The following is a 25,189-nucleotide window of genomic DNA, read 5'->3' as shown; positions in this document are numbered from 1 at the left end:
CAGAGAGATAGCATGGAGGTACGGCATTTGCCTTTTATGCAGAAGGACAGCGGTTCAAATTCCGGCATCCCATATGGTCCCCTGTGCCTGCCAGGGGGATTTCTGAGCATAGAGCCAGGAGTAACCCCTGAGCACTGCCGGGTGTGACCCAAAAACAAAAACAAAAACAAAAAACAAACAAAAAGAAAGAGTTACTATAAATATTAAGTGTGGTAAGCAAGGATTCAAACAATATACTCTGAGATCAAAGGGATAGTACAGTGGGCAGGGATTTGCACCTTGCTGTCCCAAGTTTAATTTCTGGCATCCCATTTCATCCTCTGAACACCACCAGGAGTGATTCCTGAGTGCAGAGCCATAAGTCAAAGAAACTTAATGTACCAAAAAACCAACTGTGCTTATCCACTAGTAATGAACCACCAAGTGAAATTAATGAAACATTAATTGATAATAGCATCAAAATATAAAGTACACAGGAATGAATAAATAAGTAGAACTTTGGTTGATGTATAAGAACTGTACCTTATAAATTGTACAACTTAAATTTACTGGTGAGATAAATAAAACAGGCCAAAGAAACAGGGACACACAGTGTCATGGCTCAGAAGATTTAGCACTGGGAGGATTTTTTTTTTTCTTCCTATGTGGATCTTCAGATTCAATGTACTTCTAATCAATAGCCAGAGCTTTTATTGGGAAAAGTTTACAATCTGATTCTTAAACTCATTTGAAAATTCACAAGACCTATAATATCCAAAGCAAGATTTTATGAAAGAGATCGAAGATGGAGGACTAAACTATATAATTTCAAGAATTATTAGAAAAATAATGTAACCCAGACAGTGTGGAATTGCTATGAAGACAGACAAATGGAACAAAATAGTACCCAGGACAAAATTTACATATAAAGGTGATTTTGTTTCTTTTGTTCAAAGATCTAAAAACAAGTAAATAAAGAAAGGCTCATATTTTCAACAAATTTATAGAAAAAATAAAGCCTATAGAAAAAAAAAATCTGGGGCCTGAATAGTAGCACAGTGGTAGGGCATTTGTCTTGCATGCAGCTGACCCAGGACAGATATAGGCTTGATCCCTGGCATCCCATATAGTCCTCCAACTCAGGGGCGATTTCTTTTTTATTTATTTATTTATTTATTTATTTATTTATTTATTTATTTATTTATTTATTTATGCTTTTGGGTCATACCTGGTAGCGCTCAGGGGTTACTCCTGGCTCTATGCTCAGAAATCGCTACTGGCAGGCTCGGGGGACCATATGGGATGCCGGTATTCGAACCACCATCCTTCTGCATGCAAGGCAAATGCCCTATCTCCATGCTATTTTGCTGGCCCTTCAGGGGCGATTTCTGAGTGCAGAGCCAGGAGTAGATCCTGGGTGTTGACAAAAAAGAAAAAGAAAAGAAAAGAAAGAAAAACTTCAAATACAAAAAAAAAAAAGAAAAACTTTAAATGAATTATAACCTAAAACATGGGATTTAAATGATAAATTCTTAGAAGAAATCATAGAAGAATGTCTTTGCAATTTGAGATTAGTAAATGTACATCACTAAATGTACATCACTAACACAAATGTACATCACTAACAATCAAAGACATGGAAATCAAAGGCCCAGTGAGACATCTACACTTCACATCAAAAGGACTGACAACATGTCAACTGACATGTTGATGAGGAGATGGGGAACTGGAGTTCAGACATGTGGGCAGCAATGTCAGTGTCAGAGTCACTGGGGGAAATTAGGCAGCTTTTTAAAAAGTAAAACGCACAACTAGTAGATTCATGATTACTTTCTAGATATTTACCCCCTCCAAAGGTAATAATAATCTCCATAGTAATTTTAGGGTTGTACCCCCAAAATAAAAATAATGCCAGTTTCTGAAAATGGACAAATTATTATATACACTTGCAATAGTCTGTTATTAATAAAAATGAGTGAACTTTCATATATATACAGGCAAATTAATGGATCTTTTAAGAATGTGCTAAGCAAAGGCAACTGGTCAAAAAAGAAGTTGTCTTTATTTATTTGTCTTACTTAGTGGTGCTCAGGGATCAGTCCTGGCAGACTCAGAGGACTATATGGGGTAATGGAAATTGAATCTGGGTTGACCACATGCTAATTCTGGGGATGTGACATTCTAAAAATTGTGAACTTACCTACAGAGACAGAAATTATATCAGTAGTCATGTGGGGAGAGGGTAGGGACCTTTGGGGAGATGACAAAGGGCAACCAGGGATATGTTGGGGGTGATGGAGATTCTCATTAATTTGATTGTGGTGATGGTCTCATGAATATATACGTATGTCAAAACTTATCAAATTGTCACTTTAATTATGTCTCTAAATGTGTCATTTTAATATGTTCAGTTTATCATATGTTAATTATACCTCAATGAAGCTGTTAAAAATATCCCTTGCAATTGACAAGCTTGGCACAGGAAGGAGTATTTATCCCTCCCCTGGAGTGCCTGGCCTGAGGCCAAGGGCCAGGAGACAGGGGTCCCCATGGAAACTAAGCTGGGAGCCAGTGGGGGCACATGGGCTGTCTCTGAGTTCCTAGTGCTTTTAGGATTGAGGAACCCCTCAATTCTGGCAGGAAAGACTCATTTCACAGTCCAGGCCCTTAGCAGTTGGTTGTGATCAGAAGCCAGGAGGAGCTATGATTGACCTCGACTGTGACTCTGTGAGCCCTGAGCACTACTAGGTCAGGGCACTTGCCCCTAGAGGCAGCGTGGGAGAGGGAGGGCATCGCAGAGAGTTGGGGTGCTCTGAAATTTAGGGTTTTTCACTGTGTGCTTTGTCTCTATGTGTTTTATACCTGGGAGGCAAGAGCTAACTTGGTCTCCCTAATGAAGCTGACCACGTGGGGGGCTGTGGTCGGAGATTCAGGCAGCAGGTGTGGATTTGGAGGACACCAGGAGACACCTCCTGTGACCAAGCAGGAAGTTGACTTTGGGGACACTGGGGGACAAAAGAAGATAGTTATGACTATTAAGTCAGAGCGGAGGCACCCTTCTCCCTGTGTCAGGAAGATCAGGCCAGAACTCCTATTTGTGAAGAGCCCCTCTCTGGCTCACCCTCTTCAGAACAATTCTGTATGTGGGGAAGGGTAGAGATAGATGTGGGAGTCCCCAAGGCTAGAGTGGAAAGTCGCAGCTCTTCTCCCCATTTTAGAGAGGAAAACGGAGTCTGAAAAGACAGTAGGCTGAAGGGAGGAAAGCTCGAGAATGGGGCAGGCAAGGCTAGCTCTCCTGCAACAGAGCTCCAGCTGTTGGGGGTTCCTTTGCCTGAGAGGATAGGCGCCCCAGTGTGTGGCACAGAGCAGGTCTGACTCGTGGAGCCCAGAGGGAGGTGGTCATAGTAAGACCACAAGGCTTTCAGTCAAGCTTCTCTGACTCCCCTATACTACTGGCTTCAGGCCAGGTCACCCATGGTCCTGTGCACAGGGAGGAGACAGGTGGGGCAGCGGGTGGGGTGAGCAAATGGAGGATCAGAATCCAGTGGTCAAATGCCTAAAGGCATGAACAGAGTCCACAGACAAAGACCTGGCCTGCTGTTCCCACAGACCCCTACTCCCAAGTGGGGACTAATTCTTAAACTCTGCCACCTGCAAGTCCTGCAGCTTTCAACTGCTATATCCAGGTGTATCACCTGGTGTGTCCAAAAGCTACACCAAGGAAAATCTTTCAAGAGAACAAGAGGTCTGGAGTCAGGCAGCTAGGGGTCACCTGTCATTCCCAGGGAGCAGGGCTATGGGAATTCCCACACCTGGCAGGACTATGACCCAGGTGCCCCCCACACCTGGGGACCAGGGTTGCCTCTTCAAGCCTTCCTCTCCTAACTCACCTCTCCCTGTTTTGGGGGGTAGGGGCTAGGGAGTGCGAAGTGGACAAACCATGGGTTTAGAGGGCTTCTGCTCAGAGGAAACCATGGTCCCCCCACAATTCAAACTGATTAGAACCGAGTTAGAGATACAGGAGAGCATGGGAGCCTGGGGAAGACCTGGCCCTGGGGTCAAGGAAGACCTTTGGGAGTGTGAGCTGACATCTGAAACGGGGACAAAGGACAGGTCACAGATGACTGAGGAGGGGTGAAGAGGGGTGTGTGGTTCCGGAGGGTGGAAGGGTGAGGGAGCCAGAGCCAGAGGAAATCCAGGAGCACCTGGTTCCTCGTGCCCCTAAATGGAGAGTTCCCTCTTCCCTTTCTCCCTACTTCCGCTCTAATATTTTATCTCTTTCCCTCCTCTGGTTTCTGTCTGGCCTCTGCTCCATTTCTTAGCACACTTCCCTCTCCCCAACCACAGGCTCTGGCCGCCATGACCCAGGTCGCTCTTGTGACAGCCTGCAGCGCCACCTTCAGGTAGAAGGAGGCACTGTGTCCTTCTCTGCCCCTGGTGCCAGTCAGACCAGGGGTCTCCCCACTCAGACCCCCCTTTGCAGAGGGAGTATGAAGAGGAGTATTTGGAGTTTTCCTTAAGAACCCCATTACCAGCCAAGCTTTTTCTACAAGATCTCAGGTTTCAGAACCCATGAGATTCACCCCAAAACACTTAGTACATTACCGCCTGAAAATATCCCCATCTCCCACACTAAATGCAAACTACACCCAACTGTCCACCTAAGCTGACACACAGCTGGGGGAGCAGCAGATAGTGTTAAACTTTGTCTACACTTACTCAAACATTTCTCAGTTTCAACTTTACAGCTTCCCTTTTTCTATTTGGAAGTCAAATAAATTGTTTTCCCAGGACTTAAACATTTTAATAAGCCTTTAAGAGCTCTCAGGCCCTGAGAGCCTAGAAAGAGAGTGGGGTGGAGAATGCACCACCCACCCATCCAATATGCCTCCTGGCCCTGCCGTGTCACTGTGGTGAGCCAAGGCAGGGCCCACCCATTCCATGACCTCCCTGGACAGAGTTTCTGAGGTTGGTACCACCTCCTTCTTGCTTCCCATGGTACTCAACCCCAGAGTAAGCATGGAAAAAAAAATAGCATTTGTTGACAAAGAAATGCAAGTGAGAAAGGGAACAGAGGAAAAGAGGAGAGGAGAGAGAGAGGGAGAAGATGAAGAGAGAAGAGGAGGGGAAATAAATAGAAGAAGGACTGGGAGGAGGGGGAGGAAGAACAGCAAGGACAGGACTATGAGGAGGTCATGGTGGGAGTGTTGGGGTCTCTCCAGAACTTTCTCCTCATAGCCTTTGTCACCATCTGCTTGTATGGCAGCCCAATCTATGACTCAGCCTCTGCTCCAAGCCCTGGTCAGCCAAATGGGCTTTCATCAGACACTCCCAGGTCAGGACAGGGGGGCAGGTGGAAGATCTCCTGCTTATAGGACACTCAGCTGTATCCTGGGCCTACCCACACCTTAGCACCTGGTAACAGTACCTTTAGGCATAAAGTCCTCATGCCTGCTCTCAGTCCCCCTGCAGAGGCTGCTGCTCCTGGAGTCAACTGGTTCACTGCATTTTATTTATATACTCTCTGGTTCTTGAACCAGAACATGTCCAATTTTCCAGGGCTTTTAGAAGTTACAAACAACATGTCAAAGGGTTAAGAGATTTATTTTTAAACCAGGAGCTCTCAGTAATGCCCCATCTACCCATTCACCAGGCTCTCACCTTAGAAAGCACTAAATGATTGTAACTAGGTCTTCTCAGGTACTGGGGTGCAGAGACAAATCCTCACAAAAATTGGGGTATAAATTCACAGGCCTTTCTGATACTGGACTACAGGACTGATGACCTCAAAGATACTGAGGTACATACTGAGGCCCTCACAAATACTGGAGTATAGAGCCAAGACCCTCATAGATACATGGTATGGAGCTGGGCTCTGAGAGAAAATAGTGTGGTGAAAGATTTCCTTAGATTTGGGGGTGCATATATGGTCCTTCATAGATACTGAGGCACTAAGTCTAGGCCCTCACAAATAATGGGATGCAGACTTTTTCTTTTTTTTTTTTGGTTTGGTTTTTGGGTCACACCCAGCAGTGCTCTACGCTCAGAAATCGCCCCTGGCAGGCACGGGGGACCATATGGGATGCCGGGATTCGAACCACCGTCCTTCTCCATGGAAGGCAAACGCCTTACCTCCATGCTATCTAGCCGATCCCGGGATGCAGACTTAAACCCTCATAGATTTTGAGATGTAGAGCCAGGCCATGTAAACATTGGGATGCATAACTGTGCCCACACATATATTGGGGTGCAGAGCTGGGTCTTTACAGAAACTGGAGTGCAAGACTGGGGCCCTCGCAGTTGCTGGGGTACAGAGATGACAGGCTAGACTTAGATCTTTGCTGGATCACTGAGTACTGGCCAGGAGAAGGGCAGGGCTGCTTTCTAACTCCTTATATTTTATAGACATGTTCATTGAAGACTGCATCAGGGGTCATACCTTACCCCCACTGTGATCTGAACCCCCTCCAAAGAGAAGACAGAGAGGAAAAGGTGTACTTTGTATGACTGAAACTCAATTATGAACACCTATGTAAAATCGAGAGAATTTATGGAAATCAGGGAGTTTGATATATATAACAAAATACATATTAAATTTTGAAATTTACACAGATATAAACAAATAAAACATTTTAAAGACATTACATTTATATTTATAAAAATAATAGAGACCATCTCCTTCAAGTATAACAGGCACATGATCAGAGGTCTGAGCTGGACTGAACTTGGTGAGGCCAAGAAGGTGGCAGGGAAGCTGTCTAGTGTCCATCATGACCAAGGAGAGGAGATAGAGGTCCCCATGACATGGTCTGGGGAAGGACAATTTGGGGAGGGGCACTTGCAGGGAGGTTGGAATCCCGGGTGGGGGCATATGGTTAACCAGCCCACAATGATCTCCCCTTTCCCACACAGCCTTTCCGAGCCTATATCCCCAGTGTTCCTCCTTGGGAACCACCAGTCTCAGCCTCAGAATCTAGCTCCAGAAGTGTTTTCTACATACACAGACACAAAGTATAGCTTTCTAGCTGCTCAAATCTGCTGGTGAACTGTAGGGGTAGTGCTGGGTCTCTGCAGTGAAGAGCAGTAACCTCTATCTGCCCTTGGAACCTCAAGGAGAAGGCCAGCATTCAAGAAGATCAGCTCTGGGCTCCAGCCTGGAGCAGGCTTTGACCTCAGACCCGTTCTCCCTATTCCCTTGTTTCCATGGCAACCAAGACCTCTGCTCAGGATAAGACCACCCTCCCAACCCCTGCTCTTCCTAAGCCCACAAAAAGGAAGATGTGATTCCACAGTACCTCAGATGGGTGTGGTAAAAAAAAACAAACTGCAACTAACATTAACCCTGCACTTAATTGTGATGTGATTGGGAAAGTAGGGCAGGTTCTCTTGCATTTACACCCTTAATAAGCAAGGGTGTACTTCTAGGGCCTGACACTAGTTATGATGGGCCTGAGGACTCCTAGGATAAATCAGATACCCAGGTGGGGATCCTAGCATGAGGCATAGCAGCTGGCTTTTCCCTAACATCTATTCTGGGCTGACCTGCCATGGTTCCTTCCCAGAGTATCATAAAGACTCCCCAGAGCTAGAGGGAGTACTGAAGGGGTCCCAGAGTGTAGGAGTGGCTTGGAATCCTGGTTCCAGTACCAGGCCTTGCACAACTACACTCCTTCTTCCCTGTATTATTGGTGCCTGGCCTGGACCTAGGCCCAGTGTCCCTTCTTCTGTTTACCCAAGTGCTGGCTAAGGCATACATGGGCTAGAAATTCAACTTTCCTCACAGGATCACTTATAGTCCTGGTCATAGAACCACTTGATGCTCAGCTAGCTCTCAGTAGCAAGGACAGAACATTGCCACTGAGAAATGATGAGTGCTTCAAAGCAGAACTGAGTTGATACTGGGCCAGAAACAAAAACCAAAACCTTGGACTTTGAAGCAACAAGAGGAGTAGACATTTTCTTAGCAGGATAGGGGCAAGTTAAACTAGGGAAGGAGGGAAGAATGAAAAGAAGAAAGAGAGAATGAGAAAGAAAGAGAGAGAAAGAAGAAAGAAAGAAAGAGAAAGAAAGAAAGAAAAAGAAAGAGAAAGAAAGAAAGAAAGAAAGAAAGAAAGAAAGAAAGAAAGAAAGAAAGAAAGAAAGAAAGAAAGAAAGAAAGAAAGAAGAAAGAGAAAGGAAGGAAGGAAGGAAAGAAGGAAGGAAGGAAGGAAGGAAAAGAAGGAAGGAAGGAAGAAAAGGAAGGAAGAAAGAAAAGGAAGGAAGGAAGGAAGGAGGGAAGGTAAGAAGGAAGGAAGGAAGAAAAGAAAGCAAGGAAGGATGGAAGAAAATATGTAGAGTTTTCAGGGTCAACACTAGAATGAATTTCTCATGAATCTGAGGTCTGTGCTGGCATGATTGTGTTATTCCTGGATCATCAAGGACTGTCTACTCATTGTGTCCTCATGCTGCAGGATTGGGGGCAGTATTGGTATCTCTCCTAATCCCACCAAGAGGACCTCCCTGCATCTCTGTACTTTTCATGCAGTGGATGCAGATTCTCTACCTCTAAGCCACTTCCCAGCACACCAGCAGCATAATCGCGCCTAAAGCTAATTATCTCCATCTCAACAGAACATTTCATTGGGGATTAGAGTCTCAATGTATGAATCTGAGAGACACTAGTCAGTCTTCCCAGGCCCCCTCCCCAAATTCATGCCCATGCATGCAAAGTACATTCATTTCATTCCAACAGTCCTAAATCTCCTAAATCATCCCAGCATCAACTCAAGAGTCTAAAGTCTCATCCAATTATCACCTAAATCAGGTATGGGTGTGATTTCAGCGGGGGTTCAGCCAGAGGCACATTTCCTTTAATCTGTATCTGGAAGAAGAATTGATCACTTCTGAAACTGAAAGCTGGGACAGGCACCTTCTAACCATCCCCATTTTACAGTGGAGATACAGATAGAGCATGGAGAGATCCATAGTAAGTCTAAAACCTAGAGAGACAAACTGCACAAGTTCTAATTGAGCTAGAATGAGCACTCTTATCAGGGTAGCAGCACCCATGTGGCTTAGCTGGAGGGTCCACCGTTTTTTCAAAGCCCCAGCAGAAATGGTAACCCAGAAACAATGCACTTGGCAGCTCCATGACAGCTCCTCATCCCTATCCTTCTTATTATTGTCATTGCTCTAGCCAACAGTGCCTTGCAGTCACGACCCCTGAGTCCCACAGAAGCTGAGTCCCACAGAAGTCACCCTTATGACTCTCTATATCAAAGGGCCATGCAACCACACATTTAACTATATTCAGATGTTTTTCACTGTGGCTATGGGGATAGATGGAGAACTTTCCAAGTCTTCGAGCTCTGGTTCCTTCCTTGTTGCTCCTCAGTCTTCCATTCACCTATCTCTGCTCTTGTGATATTGGAAGCCATCACTGAGAAAGCAAGCCTCTAAAACTTTGCTTAGGAATCTCTGCCAATAAATGTATTATCAGCTTATTTGATGTCCATATCCCTGGAATAAGGACAGAATTTATGAACACTTTCCCCAGCTCCAATTTCCAAGAATTGGAAAGAATTCCAAGAGGTCTTCCAAGACCTCTCCACACTTTCCCTTCATGTCCCTGTTTCTAGCAGGCTTCTGAAAACTGTCAACCTTCCCATTGCCCAACTCCAAAGCTGCTTCCACATTTGAGGGTAGTAGTTACAGCATTGATCACCCCCTTCTGAGCACCCCAATCTGCCTCAGCTCTGGCTGCCATGACAACATACAGGGATTGGTTCATTTCCTCCTCCAGTGGTGAAAATCTGAGATGAGGATATGCTTGGGTCTGAACTTCATGCTGCCTCTCACTGATGACTGTGATAGTCAGCACACATCTGACTTCTCACATGTGGAGAGAGAGAGAGAGAGAGAGAGAGAGAGAGAGAGAGAGAGAGAGAGAGAGAGAGAGAGAAAGTGATGTCTCTCAGAGTGCCATGGACCCCCATCATAAGGATTTGATCTCCTGTCCTTATGCCATCACTGGGGCAATGTTGCTTAAACATGCAGATTAGGAGTGACATTGTTTTAGATCTACAGGTACTAAAACTTTAAAACAAGGAGAAATCAGGGTAAGAAGACAAGTCAGAGAGGTGGGGATCCCTGGAAAATTGAGGAGGGATCTTGAAAGGCAACTAGAGGCAGATTCATCTATGGATAAGGGGCTTCCTTTACCTAGTACATGGGTGTCAAACTGGTATAGGGGTCATAGTGATTGGAACAAAGCACTCAGAAACATAAACAGAAGGATGTTGATTCCCTAGGGGATGGGGGAACCTCAGGTAGTTCAGTGTTGGTCCTTGATCAAATCTAGGATAGAGTGAAGACAGGGAAGTGAGGGTTGGGGTCAAGGTGGGAGTTACAGAAAGTATTATTGGAACAGCAGGCAATGGGGCTTCTTTCAGACAAAGGTACAGGAAATTGGGCCAGGGGGATTGAAGGGTTGGGTTGGTAAGGCTAACTGTTGGGAGAGGGAAGAAATGCATCAGAGACTTGGCCTCCTAAGGGAGGGAGAGTAAATCTTAGAAGCATGGCACCCCAGGTTCACAACGAGGTTCAGATGAAAAGAATCACAAGATCACACTCTCTTCAAGCTTGAGAACCTTATGAGGTCTTATCAGCTCAGTATAATTGAATCATAGAATTGGAGGTTTTGAAAATCACAGAACTGTTGAATCTTAAATTGCTTTAGCATCAAGATCAAGGCCACCTCCAGCTTCAGCTTAGTCTCTGGCTGATGGCTGTGCTCTGCTTGGGCCAGCACACGTGGCTTGCTTTGTCCCCATGGCACCCCAATACATGGGAGCATGATTGGAATTTCTCATGAAAATGAAGTTCCAGGAGTATTGAGTTGCAGACTCCTGCAAATGCATTTGGTCAGTATTTGGTCCATCATCCCTGAAGCCCCTGTTCTCAGCTCTCAGTGGGTTCACATCTTTAAGGCCTCTCTGCTGAGGGCTCACTGCTTTCTGTGCACCCCTCCAGGGACAGGGAGCTCTTCACCAACCCAACCATTCACCATCCAGTGTACACATGGTTCTCCTTCCAGGGACTCCTCGGCCCTCTGCTTAAGGAGAGCCTGGGATCTTCTCTAGGCAACCCCTGCACCCCCAACTTGAAGAAAGTGGGACTTTTCCCAGATATTCAAGAAGTGGCATCTTCCCAGCATATCAAGATAAGGGGTAACTTCTGAGATGGGGCAGCACTGCATAGGGGAGAGGCCCAGAGAGAGGAAGTATCCCAAGACAAAGGGCACAATCCTGTCACAGTTACAGCCGGACTTGTGGGAAGGTGTGTTTGTGAGAAGGTACTGGAGTTTGGAGCAGGAAATGTATAATCCCAGAATCCAATTCTGCTTTAAGGGTCTGAGTGTGGCACTAAAAAGATTGGACTCCTACGTGCCTTTATTTTCTCAGCTCTTTCCTGCAAAATCTTGTTCTGCAAAATATGCCTGGTGCCATCCATCCACCCAGATGGCTTTTTAAGCGAAGCTGTTTGTTAAGTGGGAGAAGAAAAGGGAGATTGATTTAAGGGGTGAACCAGCAGAGCTGCTGCAAGCCCCAGGGGTGAGATACAGCTGGAGCAGGGAGAGGAAGAAAAGGCCAGGAGATCCCCTGTGATTTGGGAAACTCATGGCAGGTGCCCATCAGATGGGACTGCATGTCTAAACTCAGCATGTCATGGTTACTGACAAGATAAGGTGAGTCTTCTGGACCCAAACATCTTCATACAAGCTATAGGCCAGTAGATCAGATCCTGTGATTCGTCTGGCTTAGGAACAATGGAAAAGCCTTTCTTCAAGTTATGCAGGTAAAGACCAGGGTGTTTGTATGGTGAAGTCCTATTGTTGCTGGGCTGTATCCAACACTACTTTATCACCTCACATGGCGGAAGGAGAACAGCTCACTCTCTGGGTTCTTTCTATAGAGCACAAATTCTACTTACAGACCCTGGACATGACCTGAGCAGCTCCTTCCAATAGAATAGATCAAGCATGAATTTTTCAGCACATAGATGTTCACCATTTCTTTTGCCCAGATGAGATGCTAAAAGAACTACCTTCACTTTTTAAGGCTATACAGTTTGTGGGAGGCTGATGTGGAGTCTGAATATCTGGCAGGGGCCTCTAGATGCTTCTGCCACTCTAGGCAGTCTGATGAGTGGACAAGATTGGGATGTTCTGGGTAGCTGGAAAAATGAAAACCCTCAGAGGGTCAGTGCTGGGCTAAGTCTCACTGCAGACAGAGTCTAGAATTTGCTTCTAGAAAATTTTCCAGGTATGAGTTTGGAGCCAATGGATAAAGGGGGCCGAGGATGAGGCTGAGAGGGCACAACTAAGAAGCTGGAAGCTGGAAGGGGTATGGATTGTTCCACACCTCTGGGCTCTTTGCTGCCTCCTCCATCCTAACTCTATAGAGCCATCTGGCCCATATTGGATGCCCAATGTCCCTAGTTGTAGATGTCTTGTCCACTGTTCTGCCTATCTCCCCACCCTAGTAGTCTTCAGCAACAGCTCAGGAGAATCCCAAATGGGAAGAACCAGGAAGCTCCTAGCAAGTGGAAGACGGACTGTTCTGAAACAGGGAAATTGCAGTATGAAGCAAAGCAGCCAAGTTGTAACCCTAAGTCCTTCCAAGCTTTTATCAGCTCTGCTACACTCTATGTAGTGGATGAAGAACATCTTCAATGAGACATAAATCAGGAGACTACCTATCTCTTCTTGCAGAGGGGATAAGTTTTATCTCTTAGGGGAAAAGTCCTGTGTTCCAGAAGAGCAGACCCAGACAATGTATGAGGCATTTGAGGTGTAGGAAGGAGTCTCAGCCTGCATATTTAATCCAGAACCTCAGACATCCCTGTCCTTTAGCCCAGCACTTTTTCTCCATTTCATCACCCCAGTGGTGAATCAGTCATTCCTGCCCTCAGCTTTCATCAGTACCTCAGAATGTTGCCCTGCACATATCTGCACAGGGTCATGCGTTACCTGGGGAGGAGCCTGCTGGAGCTGGGGTGGGGTGGTGTGTGCACAGACAATGCATGCAGGTGTGCTGAGGCAGGCTTGAAGCCAGGAGCTGCAGGGAGCAGGCAGGGAGATGAGAGAACAGTGGCTATTTTCAAAGAGGACCCAGGTTCCAGGACTCTTCACAGAAGTGCAGCTGCCACATTCATTACTGGCTCTTGTGGGCATAGGCAAAGAGGGGATAAAACGTGTCCCTCTGCTGGTATCCAGGCTTGCCCTGCACAGGCTGCTGCTGCCCATCTAGGTCCAGAGAATCTTGAGAGTCTGATGATTATGAGGTTGGGAAGGGGACCCCACAAGTCAGGCTGAGCCCTTGGGAGCTATTGTGGGGTCCATACTCAGGAAATTTTATGGAAGGAATTTGAGCTGGGGAGCACTGAGCTCAATAAGTAGGCAGGTCTGGGGTTCCATTCTCATTTGGGATCCTGTCCTGAGATTACAGTCAGCACACTACCCAAAACCTGTATCCAGGCCCAGACTATGGGGCTTGTTACCCTCCTAGTCTGACAGTCGAGGATGAAGGAGTAATGACAGAGCCTCTAAATGAGGTACAATTATAAAGCCATTAGCATAGTGCTTTTGAGGAATTCACCATGATGTGGAAAAGTGCCGGAGAGGTATGGTAAGAAAGAAGAGAGTGTGTTCCTGATGTCAGAATAGTACAGCAAGTGTAGGGCACCCTGCAGAGAGGAAGAAGGGGCAAAGGCTACTGTGTTCCAAGCACTTGCTTCATGCTTTGAGGTACTTCCACTTCCCAGGGCAGCATACATTCTGCATAAATTTCCTTGACCCTGTGATACTGGCTGGCCTGGCCCCAACTATAGGCAGACCCCACAATCCACCTCTGTCAAGTGTTTCCCTGCAGCATGTTTGTGTTTACTTCCAGGTGTCACCCTTTTGGAATCTGTGAGTTCAGGTGTCTGACTACTTCGCTTGAGCCTTCCCAGGAGCACCATTACCTGCAGAGAATGTAGACCCCTTCAGCATTATTTCAGCTCTACTGGAACAGAGAAGTGAGTAAAATCCTTCCCTGAATCAAAGGAACTCTTTTTTTCTTGGTTTAGGTTTTTGTTTTGTCTTTGTATTTGAACACCTGCAGTGCTCAAGAATTACTTCTGACTCAGCACTCACACAGGAATTACTCCTGGTGGTCTTGGGGAACATATGATGTCACATGAGCCCACCTGCCTGCACACGGTAACTCCAGATCTTGGCAGCTCCCTAGTAACCAGCCTAGCAGAAAATTCTGCAGGGGCCATCGTTAGGCCCTAAATCTTGCCCTATGCTCCTTCTCTCACCCAAAATTCCTGGCTCCAGGCCACCTTGATTTCACCCTCTTTCCCTTCAATTGTGTGAGCATCTCACATTCTTTCCTGCTCCTCAGAAACCAAGAGTTTCCTCCAAATTTGGCCCACAGGCCAGCAGCTGGGCAGAGCAGTGTGATTACCAGGCCTGGGCTGATGGAGTTAATGGGGAGCTCCTCTCTGCATCATCTTCTCCTCTCTGCATCATCTTCCCTGCCCTCTGCTGTTCTACCTCCCTTTGAGGGTGCTGGAAACCAGAAGTCTTCACAGTATTAGAGCTCATGCCCAAGCTTCTTTGCCAGAAGACACAGCCACATCCCTTCATCTTTCCTTGTCCCAGCAGCACCCCTCACCCTTGCCTTCCTGGGAGCCAGGGATATCTGGCTAATGCTAAGACACATGCCTGCTTCTTTTTTTTTTTTTTTTTTTTGGTTTTTGGGCCACGCCCGGCAATGCTCAGGGGTTACTCCTGGCTGTCTGCTCAGAAATAGCTCCTGGCAGGCACGGGGGACCATATGGGACACCAGGATTCGAACCAACCACCTTTGGTCCTGGATCGGCTGCTTGCAAGGCAAACACCACTGTGCTATCTCTCCGGGCCCACATGCCTGCTTCTTTACCAGGCAGAGCATTTCTTTTCACCTGTAACCCAGGGGGCCAAGTATCGAGTACCCACTCACAGAATATCCAACAGGGTCAGGAAGGTGTGAGCAGATGCCAGCCGTGTGCATTCAGAACAGGAGCTGCTGAGCTAAGTTCTGTCTTGTTGAACACAAAAGGCCCTGTGGCCTGAAGAGAGTGAACTCTAGAGTACTCAGGGAGGACTGTGGTTCATGTGGGACATCACAATGAAGGATCCTAGATTAGATGTCCACCCACACCCAAGCAAATCCACAAGGAATCATGAACTTGGCCCTTGGGGCTGCCAGACTTGCTGGCACTGCCTTGACTTTGTGACCAGCAAGTACTGGTGCTTCTGCTATGGTCAATTCCTAATCCTTCCTTCTGCCTGCACCAGAAATGGCCCCTGTGCTCTGCAAGGACCCATCCCTGCAGCCCTTCCTTCAAGGTGTAGTCAGAGAGATAAAAATAACTGGTGAGACAGTCATAGGGTGAACAGACAGAGGATGCAGATTGGGCTGGTGGGGAGTTGGTGACTGGCCACTGGTCACTGTGAGGACATGGTGGTCACCAGGAAAAGCACAGTTTTCAGAACCAAGCCAGGCTCCACTTTCCCTCCCTTGGGCCATAAGCTGAGCATTCAAAATTTAATTGGTTTTGCAATTAAAAGATGCAGAGAACAGGTGAAGCGATTAATTTTACATAAATGTGTTAAGGAATTAGGTGTTTCAGCCTCCTGGAAATGGGACCTGTTTGCAGTCTGAGCAGTCACACAGATCCATGCTGGGCATTTTTCTGGGTTGCCTCTGTGGCTCATTGGAACTGGCATGGTTCCGAGTTTGCAGACTTTTCTCTGTTTCATGAGGGTCAGGGAGGGGTATAGTAGGACTGGGTGGAGCCTTTGACACTGCCCCCAAGACCTCACCTATAGAGGGTGGTTAAGAACTCTAAGACTGACAGTGGACACAGTCCTTTCTCCAAGGGAAGCAACAGCATCTAGACCCACTGCATGGCTACTTCCTTATCCCCCACATTCAGCCCTCAAAGTAGCCTGTGCAGAGCCCTGTGTTCAGCAGAAAAATGAGGAGCCCAGGGGTCAGAGAATAGTAGCAGTTGGGCTCAGAGGCTCACCTACGTGCAGCAAGTTCTCCAGTCCCACATAGAGGAGGACCAGGCTTTCCCACCCCAGTGCAGGAGGTGCTTTCTGGCAGCTTTATTGTGCCCTCTGTGTCCCAGGGCTAGGCCAGACATTCCAGAATGTCTTTTTCTCTTTTGTCTAGCAGCCACCCCAGGAAAAGAATTACGGTCCCATTTATAGAGGAGGAGACTGAGATGCAAGGACCAACAAACATGCTCAGAACATGTGGGCAGCTTGTGGAGAGGCAGGGTCAGATCCAGGGCCTGACTCAGTACTGGAGAGTGAATGAGATTTCCCCCATCCCTAAGACCTTTATATCCACAGAGCAGGACAGAACCACCATGGGTTCTGCTGTGCTCACATGTGGGACTATAGCCTCAGCTCTCCTGCTCAGAAGTAGACAGTGGCCTTCTTGTCACATGGGTTCGGGGCAAGGCAGGGAGGGAACAGGCATCTCCAGTCACCAACCTCAATAGTAATCATCATGCAAGTGCCTTGTGATCTCATTATTTCTGTGGCTGGTTTGTCTGAGCACTCCCTGATAATTCACCTGGAAATTAGCCCCTCAAAACAGATCCCACAGTGAACTAGTCTTCTAGGAAGCAGCAAATATACAGGGGTGCCATGAAGGGACGTGGGCTGTTGGGGTCGTGGGAAACAGATCCTGCAGGAATCAGTGTGTCCTGGTAGCTCCCCACACTGCACTTATACACACACTTGAGCTTGTTTCCTCTCCTCTCTCCACTCCTCTTCCCTCTCCTTTTCTCCCCACCTTCCTATCTCATCTCTTCCTTTCTCCTTCCCTCCCCTCCCCTCTCTTCTTCAACCCTTCCCTTTTCTCTCCACCCATTTCATCTCTTCCCTTCTCCTCTCCTCTCTTCCCTTCTCCTCCTTTCTCCTTTCTTCTCTTTTTTACTGATGGGTGAGCCTCCTCCTTAAGAAGTAGTCCCAGCACATGGGCTTCCTTTACTTTGTGTATACGCCTCAGAACCAAGACCTCAAAAGCCCAGTGTCCCCTGTTCAATCCCATCTCTTCTCTGTCAGTGACCTCATGATGAAAGGAATCCCCTGGTAGAGCCCAGGGTTGAGCTCTGACCTATTGATGCCACAATCATCTTGTCCATTTGGCACAGTTCGTTTTATGGTCCAGGGCCACAGCTGAAGACTCCAAATGCAGCAAATAGCCCAGAACCTCCACCTACTCCCACTCTAGGTTAGCTTCTTCTCAGTTCCTGCACACCCTAGGTCTCTCTTGCAGTAAGGTAAATGTCAGGGACTTCCTAGCCACGTGTGACCCTATGATTGACACACACCAAGTTAAGCCTTACTGTGTTCCTAGCACTTGCCTTTGAGCTGTCTACTCTATAGACATCTTCCCATTCCTGCTGTGTCTCAAGATCAGGGAGTCTTCCAAGGGCTAACTTGACCCAGTACATCTAGATCCTTGGGCATCTCACTGTAGCCTTCTCCACTAGAATCTTTGCCTTCACATCTCTGATGAAGAGATATTGAAAAGAAGGTTGGGCTTCCTGAAATCAGAAAATCCTGTGATTTTGAAACCAAATTTTATATTTTAAGTTTCTATTCAAGAGGCCGTAATTTATAACTTTTGGGGTTTTTTGGTCACACCCAGCAGCGCTCAGGACTTTCTCCTTGCTGTGTGCTCAGGGATTACACTTGGCAGGGTTTAGGAAAGCAGAGGGGGTATTAGGGATTGAACCTGGGTTTGCTTCATGTAAGACAAGTGCCCTACTTTTAGTCTATACTTCTTAACATACTTATTATGCTATTCTGAGTAATGTCAGAGTAAGTTTTATTGTCTTGTACCTATAAAATACCAATACTGTAAGGAGCTACCCTTTTCTGCAGGAGAATCAGCCATACAGTGAGAGTCACCATATGGTGGAAAATAGAAATTCCCTCTTTCTGGGTTACCCTCCAGCTCCAAAAAAATACCACATAAATGTAAATGCTGGTGACTTAGACCCTCTACATTTATTCTGCATTTTTAGCATCAAACACTCACCTTGTCTGCATGCTTTTTTTTTTTTTTCAGAATAAATATTAGAAGATGACAGATGTTTAGAGATTTTCTATTCAGGTGTTTTGGAAAGGGATTTTGACACAGGCCACTATTCCATCACTTGCTGCAAAGCAGGGTGACAAACATACTACACTGATCCCAGAAGAGGAACAAGGACCCCCAGTTTTTGCTGAAGGGACTGCAGAGGCTTTGGGCTTTGTGTGGGGTAGGGTTAAGAGGATGTGCTCTGGGGTCTATAGCAACATCCAGTGGATCATAGCAACGCAATAACACAAGAAACATGCCAAAAGACAAGAAATAGGCATTACTTCCTTATGTAAAGAAAAAAAAACTGTCTTCCCTGCCATAGGCTTTGCAATTTGCCTGAAGCCACACCCTGAGCTGCAGAGAATGGTGATTCAATGATGCTGAATTTCTCTCTGGGCCACCAAGCTCATCTTGAGGGGGTTGATGGGGAAGTCAGTTGGAAGTAGAAACTGAAAAAATGCCCAGTTTCCTCATGTCAGTTACATCATCCTTCCCTACAAACATACTCCCTTTATGCCACCTAAGTATAATGTCCCATTGAATCAATCCACAATGTTAATTAAATGTGGGTTGATTATCAAAGGATGCATTTAGGCACCATGTAATTAACTCACAAAAGCCTGGGAGGTAGACTTAGGATGGCAGCAATGCAATCACCTCGCTAGCATCAAGCAAGCTCTTCCCTTCACTCTCTGCACTTGGAGCCTGCAAAGCTTTTATCCAGTTGTTATTGATTAGCAGGCCATTAAAATCTGATGGGAAATTTAATTTAATTGACCACAGTGAGCAGCGAGTTTGACGCAGGCCAAGGGGTCTGTGACCTATCTTTGGTTAACCTGAATGTGGGAAACTGTCAGCACAGCCAGAGACTGACCCCCTTTCTGCTTATCACCCCTCATATAGCCACAATGACACTGCGTCCAGCAGGGTTCAAACCACCATGCCTAGTTATCTGTTTTTCTGTACCATGGCTCCAGTATCCCATCTTATGTGCTCTGGTGTTCATTCCACCCACCCACATGAATAGTCCTGCCTTCTGGAGACCTGCATGGTTCCCAATTCCTTTCAGGACCCTCATGATAAGAACTAGCCCCTTTCTCTCCTCTCTATGGCCAGACCACCCTCAGCTCTGGTCTCAATGAGATTTTGTTCTACGTTCTGCAGAATTCTGTTAGCTCTATCCATCAATGGTTGAACGCCTGCTCATTTTTACTCACTTTAGCTCTTCCTCTTCCAGGAAGCCTTCTCAGATAACCCTATACTTCGCAGCTCTGGAAGCTAGAATTGGTTCTTGGCACAGTGAGGCTGTTTTACAATAATCATATTTCCTCACCATCTAGCTTCAGAACTCAGTTATCTCTCCCTCCCCTCTCTCTTCTCTCTCCCTCCCTCACTGTGTCTCTCCCTCCCTCCCTTCCTCCCTCCCCCTCAGCTGGGTGCATTCACATGCCGGGTTTTCATGATGGTTGACTGATGTAGGCTGACCTTGACTGGCCCTGCTTCCTGTGCCTTACTTCTAGAAGGCTGGCCTAGGCTCACTCTCAGTGATGGCAGAGAATCAGGAGGTGGGCTGAGCACAGCTTTATCTACATCACAGTAGCTTCACATCTGCCCAAACCCTACTGCCAAGCACAAGTCATCTGGGGAAGCCATATGCTTCCTGTCAAGGGCTGGCAAGGCATCCCATTCACCACAGGGCTATGAGGCACTTACTCGGCGAGGGCACTGTGCAGTGAAGGAGGCTTAGGGGCCACATGAGGCCCTCTGCCACAAGCACAAGGTAGAGGCAGTGCCAAGCATCTGAGACATCAGAATGTTGGACTTGTGACACAAGTCACACTTTAGTTCATCTCTATTGACAGCTAGTAAACCACTGTGCCTACAGCACGCCCATTTTTGTGAGCTTGGCAGGTGGGAATACACACAGACCCCCACAATTCAGGTAATAAATAAATGTATCTACACTGTGTAGGCTGTTATTCACTTCCAAAGTCTCAATAGCTTCCACAGGGAGAGCTTCCAGAGATCTAGACTCATGAAAGATCCATGTCACTGTACAGAGAGCTGGTGCCTGGTGAGGTCCCTCTTCCAAGTTTATAAGCAGTTGCTCTCCTCTCATTACTCCATGCTCCAGAAGTCAAAAAGTAGGAGCACTCTGGCTCTTTACTAGAGGATGCTAATCCCATCCACAAACCCCCCATTTATGCCCTCTTCACTTCCTGAAGGTTCCACACCCAATGCCTGCTCACTGCAATGGCCATAATCTGTCAGTGTTTGCTCCCCAACACTGTGCATCTCTCCCTCTCATTTTCTCAACCACACATTCCTCTCAGCACTAACCAATCTGTTTCTTAACACAATTGTTTCATGTTCATTTTCCATAATTTTATCTCATGGTATCATATAGTGACATCTTATCTGGCTATTTTCCATCAGTAAAATTATATGAGGATCTAATAATGTGTAGGTATGTAACTATATATCTCCTTACTTTTTCCTGCCAAAAGAACCCATTAGACAATCCCATTCACTTGCTGATGGGCAATTAGATTGTTCCCTGGGACAACTGTATACATAAAGCTTCTCTGAGCAATTGTGTGTGTTTGTAAGACCACATTTTCTTCTCTCACAGGCCCAGATCATTTGTTGTGCTGAACTTCAGAGAGTGACACTCAGCTTTTCCAAAGTGTCCCTGCCCTGCTCTGGGAACTCACCAAGTGTATATATTGGTGCCAAGTATGATATTCCCTAGCAGTTGGGGTATCAACTATTGTTCACCTGCTTTGGAATAAAGTAGATTCTTCTGATGTCTTTTGGGCAAGTTCCTAATTGCTGACTGCCTTGAACATCTTTCCCTGTGCCAGCTGGTCAGCCCAATCTCTTTTTCAGACCTGTTCCTGGTAGCAAAAAAATTCAAGAAATTTCAGAATTGTATTCTTTGCTTTATGATTATTGAGTTTTGAAGACATTAGATGTGAGTCTTAAAAATGTTTATCCCAGGGGCTGGAGAGATAGCATGGAGGTATAGCGTTCGCCTTGCATGCAGAAGGACGGTGGGCAAAATCCTGGCACCCCAAATGGTCCCCTGAGCCTGCCAGGAGCGATTTCTAAATGTAAAACCAAGAGTGACCCCTGAGCGCTGCAGGGTGTGACCCAAAAAACAAAAAAAAAATGTTTATCCCAGAAGGTGTCCTGTCTTGGAGACTTAAAGCTCTTGGATTTCACTTCTCTGCAGAGTGGTGCCTGGTGAGAATTTGTATGAGAGACCAGTGCTGGGAGGACATGTCAGGGTTGGCTCTCCCTTTATGAAAAATAAAGTCCTGGTCAGACATTAACAAGGAAAGCAGCTGGGCAGCCTCAGCAGATGCATTGTCATGTCCCACACCAGGACTCTGTAGGGGTGTCATCCTGCAAATCATGGTCACAGCTGGGAGCAGCATGTGGAAGAGAGGGGGTGTGTGGGCCCTTGTCCAGCCTCTTTTTTTTGCTGATACAAGATCGCCCCCTAATGGGCCTGGTTGAGTCAGTTCCTGGGATGCTGGGAGGCCCTGTAAGTAAGATCAATTGAAACATCAGCGTCAGCTCTTGAATTTCTGATGAAAACAAGTGTTTCCATTCACTGGGCAAATATCTCAGTGGAGATGGATGGAAATAGAGCCCTGAATGGGGAGAGTCCATTTCCACTCCTCCTGACTCAGCTTCTGGGGGTGGAGGAGGTTTGTGTTTCATTGGCTCTGCAACTTCTGCCTTAGAAAGGACACTCTTCTCTTCCATGTACAAACTACAGGACTCCTACTGCTCCACTGGCCATACATTTCATCACCCTGCCAGTCTCCTCCACCCCTTCAGGGCACAAAGGAGGCTGGTGTTTGTCACTGAGATCCCAGCAGGTTGGGTGCAGTGCGAAGGAACTGGTCTATAGAACAGGTAGACCTTTGTCTTGTGGTTCCAAAAAAGCTTCCTAGCTCACCTCACCATTCCTTCATTCCCAGGTAGGATGCTCAATGTGGGTTCCCCACCTCCCCCCTTTGCATCCTACCTGTGCCCACAAACTTCTCCTCAGAAGCCTTTCTTTGTTAAATACCAGGCACTGAATTAGATCTTGGCACAGTTCTAAAAGGACAAGGAATAGCAATTTCCCCATCTCTGTTATGATGCTTTCAATCTGGAAGATGATAGCACATACCAAGTGCCTGTGAGGTCTTAAGTTTCATCCTGGCACCATGTGCACCCCTGGGTACAGCCAGGTGTGGCCCACATGATCCTCAGCCCTTATGTGTGTCTAAGTACCCAATTGTCAGACCCACACAAGCATGTTGAGCTTGCTAAGAGTGGCCCTAATACCCATCCCATCTCCCACTGAGAGAGACCCTATGAAGATAAGAGCCATTTCTCCTGCCAGTGTTCTAACTGTCCCTCTCTTCCCACACTCAGCTGGCTCCACAAGACAGACCCTGGAAATAAAGGAGGTATAGTACACGGAGGCCTGATCACTTGGCAAAGAAAGCCTCAGAGGGGTAAGGCAAAGGAGGCACTGAAGTACCATCTGAGCCAGTGGGCATGACACCAGATAGATGTAATGAGGTTCTATGGTGACATTGGGGTCTAGGACACATGAGAGAGTGGAAGAGTGAGGGGTGGCTCTTGGAGACATACCCACTGGAGGCACTCTCAGGAAAGGTCTTACCACTTCCTTCTTTACTCATTAATTCAACCCCTTTCACCAAGGCTCTGAGTTAACACAAGAACACAGTGGGGGAAACTTTGGAAAACTGAGTTTCTAGGATTCAGGAGAAGGGGAGGCAGCAGAAAAGTGAGGACAGACTGCATGACAGGATAGGACTCCTGTCCCAAATGGAAGAAGAGGGATAGGAGCCCCTCCTAGGAGAAGCAATGGATGAATAGCTGGTCAGGGGAGGCACACAGTGTAGGAGAAGGAAGATGAAGAGTAAAGTCTGTAGGAGAGATAGGAGGAAGCATGTGGAGACTTTTGGGATGGTGGAGGGGAGGGTCAGAGAGCTATGGGCTGAGGTCCAGGATGTGGTCCCTATGTGATCACAGCATCCTTACAGGCCCCAGCAGGTCCTGTGTTCTTGGCAGTGACAGTCCATACCATCAGAGTCCAACGCTAGAAGTACAGTGGAGAAAGCTGGAATTTGGAAGAACCAAGGGGTAAATCTAAGGCTGTCTGAAGATATTTGATTTAGACATGCAGGAGGACTTCCCCTGCTGGTGCTGGGAAATCCCCCAGGATTTATTTCAATGTCATGTCAAGAGGAGAGACATGAGGTTCCAGAATCCTGGGCTTCTCTGGTGATGATTGATGACCCCAGATGGCAGCAAGCAGACATGTCCCTGTGCCTGCTGTCACCAAGTACAGCCCAGTGGGGAAGGACAGCCAGCTATGCAGTAGTGCAAGGCAAATGACATAGCCTCCTGATCACAGGCTCAGGGGCTTCAGGCTTGCAGGGAAGACTGATGTTAAACAAAGATTTATTATATGTTTAGATATTACCTGATACAGACCACATTAACAGACTAAATGCTCAGAGCGGTCACAGCAAGAAAACTCTCCAAGAGTATTTGTGGAAGTTACAGAGTAACAACAAAGACCAGAGTCTCATGTTAAAGATAGAAAAATTGAACTGAAACTACAAATGAGGCTGGAGAGCTACTACAAAGACTGAGGTGTTTGCATTGCGTGTGGCAATTGCACCAGGATTCATTCCTTGGCACTTCATATGGCCTCCTGAGCCTCAGCAGGAGTGATCCCTGAACAGAGAACTAGGAATAAGCTCTGAGCAGTCAAAATACTCCCTCAAAACATTTAAATATGAAATAAGACTGGCCTATTTCATGATATGAGTCAATCTACCTCCAAGGGAATAGATCACTATTTCATACTGATTCAATATAATTTTGACTCCATGTAATTTTTCTCATTTTTATGGGAGTTGATCATAGTTTATCCAGGCTAACCTGACTCGTTATGACCTAATCTGACTCTGGATGGGTTCTGGGATCCCCATTCCTGGTTTCTATAGGGCCTGAGCAGCCCAACATGAACTCCATAGATTCCATGTCATTTACACCCATTCAGGTGGGTGTGTCCTGTGCAGCTCTGCTCCCTCTGGCCTGACTTCTGAGTGATGGGGCAAAGCTGGAATTTTATCAGCTCTGGCTCAGAAAACTGATTCCAGGTGCCTGCCCTACACACACCATCGAGAGCCTTGAGAAGGTCATGGCATAATCTACATGTATAACATGGCATAACATTGTGCTTCAGTTTTCCTCAGTGCGCATTAGGGATGGTTTGTGTGAACCCCTAAACTCTCCTCAACCCAACTCTGATTCCATGCAGAAGGTATTTCCAGGATGTAGAATGATCTATCATGAAGGTTTCTCCTCTGGAGGAAGGAAGAATGTATGAACCCTGAGATCCACAGACTGATCTCAAGCACACAGTACCCCTGGACTCTCAATTAAGAACTCCCAATTAGGCTCAATATATTCTCAGAGTGAGTTGGGTGCCTGGAGCTCAGAACATGCCTACTTATGAGAACTGGGGTTTAGGGCTGACTAAGCAGTGACACAGAGGGGTGTCCCTCCTGGGTGCGTGAACTATAGGGAAGATAGAGTGGTCAGGAGAGAGCTGAGACCTGATGAGAGGGACTGTGGGAATGGAGGATATATCTATCATACCCTTCATCACTGAATCAGCATCAACCAATATCATCAGCAAGAGTAGTTACATCTTCATTAGTTTCAGCATCTTTATTGGCATCAGCATCTTCACCTGCATTATCATCTTCATCAATATCATCATCTTTGTCAGTATCAGCATCTTCACCAGAGCTTCACTAACATCTTTACTGGCTTTAGCATCTTCATCAGATTCTTCACCAGCCTCAGTATCTTCTCCAGCCTCAGCATCTTGTCAAGAAACAGCATCTCTCCTAGTATCACCATCTTCTACATCTTCAGCATCCTTACCATTGCCATCACTGTCATTACCATGATCGAAGTAGCAG

Source organism: Suncus etruscus, chromosome 6 (assembly GCF_024139225.1).
Source record: "Suncus etruscus isolate mSunEtr1 chromosome 6, mSunEtr1.pri.cur, whole genome shotgun sequence".
Classification (NCBI taxonomy): Eukaryota; Metazoa; Chordata; class Mammalia; order Eulipotyphla; family Soricidae; genus Suncus; species Suncus etruscus.
Note: the sequence above shows the minus strand (reverse complement) of the source record.